This window comes from Phaethon lepturus, unplaced genomic scaffold (genome assembly GCF_000687285.1).
Source record: "Phaethon lepturus isolate BGI_N335 unplaced genomic scaffold, ASM68728v1 scaffold36236, whole genome shotgun sequence".
In the NCBI taxonomy this organism is placed as follows: domain Eukaryota; kingdom Metazoa; phylum Chordata; class Aves; order Phaethontiformes; family Phaethontidae; genus Phaethon; species Phaethon lepturus.
In genome coordinates, this window is record NW_010547629.1 from 14,281 (window position 1) to 22,267 (window position 7,987).

The following is a 7,987-nucleotide window of genomic DNA, read 5'->3' on the forward strand; positions in this document are numbered from 1 at the left end:
ATAAGGTCTGTGTTTAATAACACTTTTGTTATAAAAGCTGTCATTATAAATGCTAATCTTTAACTTGTGAGTGAGATGAAAGAATGTAAAAAGCCTGCATCTATAAACTAGAACATGTATGGGAAAACTTAGTCCAAAAGAATGATCATCTGGTGAGCTGCTCATGTGAATGTGTGCCATTGAGGAGGCTGTTCTCTAGCGTTATCAAGAGCAATTTGTAGTTTGTTGTGCTAAGTGTTCGTGATTGGATAGAGGGCGACATACATAGAACTCAAAAATAGATACTGCTTATTTGGGAGAACAGGCAGTCCTCCCACTTAAATCCTATCATCTGAAAGGCTAAAAAATTTTAATGACTTGTTCCACCTCTCCTCTCTGCCCTGCATATGTTGTTTTCCTCACAGGCTGAGTTCAGTGCCTTTTTTTAGAAGCAATTTTTTGGCTCCTTCTCCCTTGCACAGGATTTTGGATTTTGAAGTCTTAAAATACTGGAAAACTTTCCTCCCTTTCCCCTTCCACCCCAAGCTCTGCCAGAATTGAGTGGGGAACTTATTTACATTTCTGTTCTTCTTCTAGGACAGCCTTAAGACCTTGTGGATGGAAGACCTCTTTTGCACATACATTTATGTCAAAATGACCTAAGCCAATCTGTTGCTCTATGGTTCCTACCACAGGTGCTCCACGGCAATGTATCGGGATTTTGCCACCAGTGCTAGTGGACCATCCAGATGCAGTAAACCTGCAGAGGAGGTTAGTACAAAATGCGATGCTGGAATTTTTGACACCTTGGTCAGGTGTGTCTGCTTTGGATGTATCTTAGAACAAATTAAGCAATTAGAGACTACATGTATGCTACGACTTTGTCATTGCATATTCCATATTTTTCTGTTCCTTCAGGGTCCTGGTGGACCAGTTCAGTTGTCTGCAGCTATTAAACAGCTGTCCATAGAATAGTTTGGGTTGGAAGGGACCTCTAAAGGCCATCTAATCCAACCCCCCTGCAATGAGCAAGGGCATCTTCCACTAGACCAGGTTGCTTAGAGCCCCATCCAACCTGACCTTGAATGTTGCCAGCGATGGGGCAGCTACCACGTCTCTGGGCAACCTGCTCCAGTGCTTCACCACCCTCACCATAAAAAATTTCTTCCTTCTATCTAGTTGAAATCTACCCTCTTTTAGTTTAAAACCATTACCCCTTGTCCTTTTGCTACAGGCCCAGTTAAAAAGTCTGTCCCCATGTTTCTTAGAAGCCCCCTTTAAGTACTGGCAGGCTGCAATAAGGTCTCCCTGGAGCCTTCTCTTCTCCAGGCTGAACAACCCCAACTCTCTCAGCCTGTCCTCAGAGGAGAGGTGTTCTATCCCTCTGAGCATTTTTGTGGCCCTCCTCTGGACCCTCTCCAACAGGTCTGTGTCTTAAGAATCCCTTTAGATATTAGCACAATCCTAATTGGATACTGTGGTTGTCTCTGGGTATTGGAAAGTACAATATCCAAGTGGGTAAAGCGCCCCGGTTTTAGTTCTTCTAAACTTACCTTTACTCTCTCAGTATGATATCATCTTGAAAAGCGTGATCTAGGCCAATGAGATGGAATTCACATCAGTTTTCCATCCAGCTGAGCTAAGAAAGCCTGGTTTTTGTTTTCTGTGTTTGTACAGTAAACACAGTTCCCTTTAAAAGCATCTTTTTTGGACAAGAGATGACTTATTAAACTACCACTGTGTAGTCTCTGGTTGCCCAATTATATGTTTAACAACTAAGTTTTTTTTCAAGCCTTCCCTCTGTGTGCATCTCCCACTTGCTACTGTGTTTTTTTTTAAGCTTGATTAAAACAAGATGGAGAACGAAAGTTTAATGGGACACATGGGCAAAGATGTGGTAGGTCAAGGCTGTTTCCTTTGACAGAAAAGATTAACCAGTTCAGTTGTATTTAGTGTGTTAAATGTTGCTTTCCACTTGGAATCCTTGGTATTGATGTTTTATGCTTAGTTTTTGCCTTGATTTTTTTTTAATTTCCTGCAAACTTGTTAGCACATTTTGTAAGGTTAGTTTTCACACACTGAATTCTGAAGAACTTATTGGGGCCAACTTTGAAGTTCAGGTTCAGCGGGGTAGAAAGGGAAGAGCCTGTTTCAGGTCTAAGTGGATCCTTTTCCAGTCAACTTCAAATTATCTTAATCTGGTATGTACTCTTAAATTTAGTGCTTAAAAAGTATAGCTTGAACAAGCATCAGTTTAGAAGAGAGGGAGAAATATATTCAAAATTACTACCTAATACTGTTAAATAATAATAGAGGCTACTCAGAATAAAAAAAAAAGGTCAAAAAAAAGGCAGAGGAAATTTTTTATTTCTTTATTTTATGGCCTTTCAAGCTGTAGCTCCACTGATACTCCTTTCACTGTAGTCCAGGCACCTTTTCTGTGGTTGTTGACTCCTAATAGTGAGTTTCATGAGGTAACAGATTTGGGTGGAAATAACTGCTGTTGCAGGGGATACCTTATTGCTCTGCATTCTTTGGTCTGGGTCTGCACTGCGAGACTGGCTGACAAAACACAATTGTTCTTGGTTATTTTTCAGTTTTATCAGTTCCCTGATTGTGTTTCTTCATTGCTGTGTAATTTTTTGCTGTCAAAGCAGAAGGTTGACATGTTGGAATGAGAGAGAAGATGGAGTAGCAAGTACTTATGCAGTAGTGTGTTGGTGAATCTTTAACTATGGTCTAACCATCTGGTATAGCTTCTCAAGCATGTCTACTCTCTCTTGTTGTAAAGATCCTACTATCTTCAGAGAAGGTGAAAATCTTTCAGAAAAGGTACTGAAAAGTAATTTTAAATGAATTGGAGCACAGAATTGTAAAAGAAGCTTTAAAAAGTATCTGATTTAATTCAAATTTTAAAAAATGATTGTATTACTCAAATGCAGCAGTCACCAATTAATGTATAGCTGAACTTGCAAAACAGTTCCATCGTATTCCCTTTTTTAATGTTTCCTGACACATTAACCTTTTTTATGGTTACCTGTTTGTCTCTTGGCTTCTAGTCAGTTATGAATTTTGAATTGTAACAAAGCTTAGGTTGCTACCAGCTTTATACCTTCAAAAATGAGTGTCAAATTAAATACATTAGCCAGTTCTTACAAAGTGCCTGACAACTTCTGGAAAAAAATGGCAAAGTAATAAGCACCTGAGTATCTGAAGAAACCTAAGTAATTTAGTGAAGTCTAATACACCTCTGCTATACCTAATGTTCTACTCATTGTTTTCTCTGTGCAACTATGCAGAAGATTGTTATCACCAATCCTACAGGTAAATGGAAAAAAAAAAGAACTCTTTCAAGAAGTAATCTTTCTGCCTTAAGTCACATACTGAACTCTTCAGATTCCTCTGGACTGCTGTACAGTGCAACAAACAACAAAATATAAATGTTATTTACTGTTTTTCACTTACTGATGCAATGCCTATATCTTGATATGGCTATTTTATTTAAACTTGCCAAACCTTTTTCATATTAGGATGACAACTTACAAGTTAAGTGAGATGGAAAACCTTTTTTTGGAATCACTAGCTGTAACAGTATAGTCTTGAAATTTAACATGTGAGCAAATCTACCATTTTTCTTCCAGAGAATTAAGAAATAAAATCCAGCAACATTGGAAAAGTATTTATTACAGAATGCTGAAAATGTAGCATTTTCCTTTGAAGAAGACTTTCTTTAAATACTTTCCATGATCAAAGTGAAGACTAATTTTTTTCAGTTTCATTGATTTTTGTTTTTCTAGCACTTTCATGAAGGAGCTCAAAACACGATAGGTTTGGTTTTGTTTTTAAAAAGTACAGATTTTGATGCTGTTAACAAAACAAGATTGCTGTTTTCTGTAGAATTCAACTTATCATTTCCATACTACTGCTTTTGTTCAAATGTGAACTTGAATGTAAATTTTTTTTTTTATGAAGTTGAAACTTGGGAAGAGTTCTCAGTGATTCTGTTTAACCTTAGGAAATCCAAACTGGAATTTCCTGCACAACAGTGACTTGATAGGGCTACCCAAGTGCTTCTTTAAATTTATATCCACCTGTTTGATATAGACCTTTTTTGTTTTTTGTTACATTTTTCTCTCATTAATAATGGTATCCTTTTAATAATGATGTGTCCAGAGTGCAGAAGAGAGTTCATTCTGAACAGCTATAAACCCGAGATGTTCTTTGTCACATTTGGCTGGATTTAAATGCAACATGCTCTTGGTCTCAATGTTCATATTTTGTATTTTTAATTTTCAGCAAACCAAATTTAGCTAGTGGATTTATTTTTTTCTTGCTTAATTGTTTGGAAGTACTACTCTAGTGAACAGAAAGACATTTTAAAATATTTACCATAGTATTGGAGATGAGTCTGAGAGAAGTCTTCAATGTAGCCAACGTTTAGTTTGTCTGGAAATACTGGCAGATTAAGTCTTGGTTTCTAAATATTTTTTTATAAGGTCATCTAATGTATCTGGTTTGGGGAGGCGGGGAGAGGACAAAGCTATTCACAGTGAAATCAGTAGACTGGATTTCTTTTTCTTTTTAGTCTGGGGTTTTTGTATAGTCTCAGTATTCTGCAATTAAAAGTTATTTTATTCTGCTGGCTGTCCATATATTGTCTTTTTTTTTTCTCCATCAGATTTCTGCCAGTCTTTCATGACTATTCAGTTGGGCTTTTTGTTTTGTTTGTCTACCAATTAAGCTTTTTCATGTATTCATATTTGTAGGGACTGCTAATGTAAAAACAGTTTCATTTATTTGCACTAGGACTGGCATATAACCTGGGTGGGTCAAACTGAGTTCTTTCCCCTCCATTTAATGGAATATGGAAGCTGTGCCTGCTGATAATTTATTATGAGCTAGGCATATGTTCATGGTCAATTGCAATTTCTATGCCTAGAATAGGTGAATACTATCGGGTTCATAGTTCATGTTTTTTGAATCATATGGGCAGCTGTATATTCTGTATATATGTGGGATCTTCTCCTTCTCCTCCTTCCGCCTCCTTTTGTTAATTAGTCTTGGATTCCAGCAGCAACAGAAGATCACTTTTTCATCATGTTTCTACTTTACCTGTTATCTTAATTTTTGTTTCTATGGTAGCAACCTAGGAGATGTAGATGTAAGAGCAGTGGGGGAAGGAGAGTACATCTGCTTGCATGGAATAGAATTGGTCAGAGCTGCTCCCTGCCTGAGAGTTAAGGATAGTTTGCTTGCTTGAATATCAAAGGGGAAAATGCAATGAAAAGGGAAGATAGAGTAGGCTTTTGTTGTGAGAATGTCCCAAAATGTGAAACTAGCCTTTGCAACAGTTCACAATGGACATTACTGATGCTTCTGTAAATTGTCTTGTACTGTCAGACATCACAGGTGCTTCAGTCTATAAAACTCTGTAGCTCACCTGAAGTCTGAATTCCAGAGTTTAAGCTCTGGTCCTGTGGAAATATCAGTACCAGTGCTGAAGACCAAGATGCTATGGGGACAAAGAAAGTATCCGGGACTCTAGTCCTGAACAACTGCCATTGCTATATTGGGCTGTTTGCAAACTATTATAGCAACTTCTCCTTTCACTTTCTTCTTTCCTTGTCCAGTCTTGCAAATGATCCCAAGTTTTGAAGGATTTCCAGAACTCTGCTTTATTGGTCTGCCTATTTATCTTTTTATCTGACAGTTCTCTTCTTGTTTACCTATCCAAAGTAGAACTCAAAATACAAACGCTGCCTACTTTAGAAATATACTTTACATGGACAAATTTATGGGTCCTTGAAGAGAATCTCATGGTTGTTCTTTTTATACCATGTGTATGCTTGCATGGGTTGGCAATGGAAATAAAGAACTGAAAGCATGGTATTTCTCAAGCTTGTGTTGTCAGAGATCTCTGGGAAGACAGAATTAAGAAAATCTAAAGCAGGTGAGTATAAATAAGAAGGAAAGTTGAAGGATGGATATGAAATCTTATCCTAATGCAATACTGCTCATGTTAAATACAAAGCAGTTGTTAGTAGCAGAAGTTACCTGCCGAGCAGACAGGTTTATGATGTGAAAACAGACTTCATGTGTGAATATATGCTTAAGAGCTACATGGCCTGTCTGTATCAATATAACCGTTTGCTTTCTATGTAGAATTTGTGTTTGCATATGAATACAGCAAGGGTGCACAAGTTTTTGTGACAAACTTTGCAGTAATTTCATGAATGTATAACAAAATTAGGCAGTGCTAGCTTTTCTTTTTTTCTCCATATCTGACCAGGCTTTTCTTTCTCGAGGAAGAGAAACAAACATATGTTCTGAAATATTATTTTTTGGGGTGCTAGGGTTTTTTTGGGTGGAGATCTGATGCTTTCTCTACATTTCAAAAAGTACTTAGCCCTGCAAAACTGCTGAGCTATTTTTGGTTAGAATTTTTGTGTTTCCCTAGGCGTGGCGGGTGTGTGTGGTATTTTTAATTTTTTTTAAGCTATCTGCAGCATCACTGTTAAAGGAATGGGAAGTAAAACTTGTTAACAGAACCTTTGAATTCTTTACCATTCTTCATTTTACTTCAGGTAATATAACTCACCATGTGTTAAATGATTGTTGTCCTTATTTTGTCAAGTTGTATTTCCTAATTCTTTAAGTCTTGATGTTCAGTCACATGCAATATCCTATTCAGCAGTTTTTAACTTGATAGCTGCCTGTATTTGATTTTTCAGCAAGTTCTGCAGTTACTCTAGGCAGAATTCAGCCAGCTTCTCTAGGATAAACACCCTATTACCCCAGCATGTAGCATCAATTTTTCTTTACCTGTATTGTTTTCAAAGGTTCTCTTCTAGAACACTTAGAATTTTTAAAATATTTTCCACATATATTGATGGCAGAGAAAAAAATGTTGTTTGAATGTATTTGGTATTTCTTTAAGTTCCCCTTCTGGATTTTTAATCTACAATAGAAAGTTTTCAGGATTAGAGGTTTCTGCAGGTACTCACATAAGGATGGTTGAATCTGTTCACTGCAATTCACCCGATGTTTCCAGAAATGTCCTTTTTAATCTCTTTTTCTAATTAGCTGATGCTGCTTTTCTTTAATTCAAATTCTTGCTCATTAGAGATTCATCCTTAATGATGACTATTTTGCCTATGTAATTTTCTGCTGTCTTTAAAAGTGTTTGAAGAATTAATGAACAATTTTATTCCACTCTAGCTTTTGTCTTTGATACATATCAGAATAATGAGAAGCTTTATGGAGGTAAGGTATTTTAAGAACATTTGAGACTTAGCTTGCAACATTTAACAATTTCTCCTAACATATGAGGAGAGTTTCAAGAATGTCTTGTAGAAGATTTATTCACTTGATTGTTAATAGTCTGCTTAGGTCTTTGTCTCTTAAAAATGTGTAACTACCTTGGTGACAGTGGATTCATTTGACCTTGAAGTAGTCAAAAGTTTCTCCCTGAAATTTGTGGGTTTTTTAAATACTGGTACCAGAGTTGCTAGTTTTCTTGTCTTCTAACTTCTATCTTACTAGCATAATAGAGGGTAAATTCCAACTCCCTTTGTCCGTGTTCATCAGTGTTTTCAAGAAGAATCCGCTTATTTCCTCAAAATGCTTCAAAAGCAAATGCTACCTGGTGTTTGTTAGTGTTGACATGTGCAGACTGAAGAAAGTATCATATGCAGAAAATTCTGTGGAGTATTTGACACATCTGTATGCAGAGTGATCTATTGATAAGGATAGTATTCATTTTAGTTCAGTCTCAGCTGAAAACTGAGTTTGCATTTTGACATTTTAATGTAGAACTTTTAAAAACTTTTGGAAGTAAATCTGATTTTCTGGACTATACAGCAACATTATAATAAAGGAAGATGCCAAATATGAGCATCGAGAATATTGAACAGTTTACTGTGTTTTTGTTTCCGCATAGTCTAATCTAGTGTATATGATTTCTTAAAGAAGATTACTTGGAATAGTAAATCTAATTTTTTTTCAGCAG

The 7,987-nt window shown here is 36.5% G+C and overlaps 1 protein-coding gene across 1 annotated transcript in view; it reads left to right on the top strand.

Annotated features, from left to right (window-relative positions):
• The first annotated feature begins 581 nt into the window (after positions 1-581).
• LOC104622821 (polypeptide N-acetylgalactosaminyltransferase 1-like) overlaps positions 582-7,987 on the top strand; it is a 66,230-nt gene continuing 58,824 nt past the window's right edge. Inside the window, 1 exon segment of the mRNA XM_010289705.1 lies at positions 582-750. The gene's annotated coding sequence lies outside the window, so the exon portion shown is untranslated.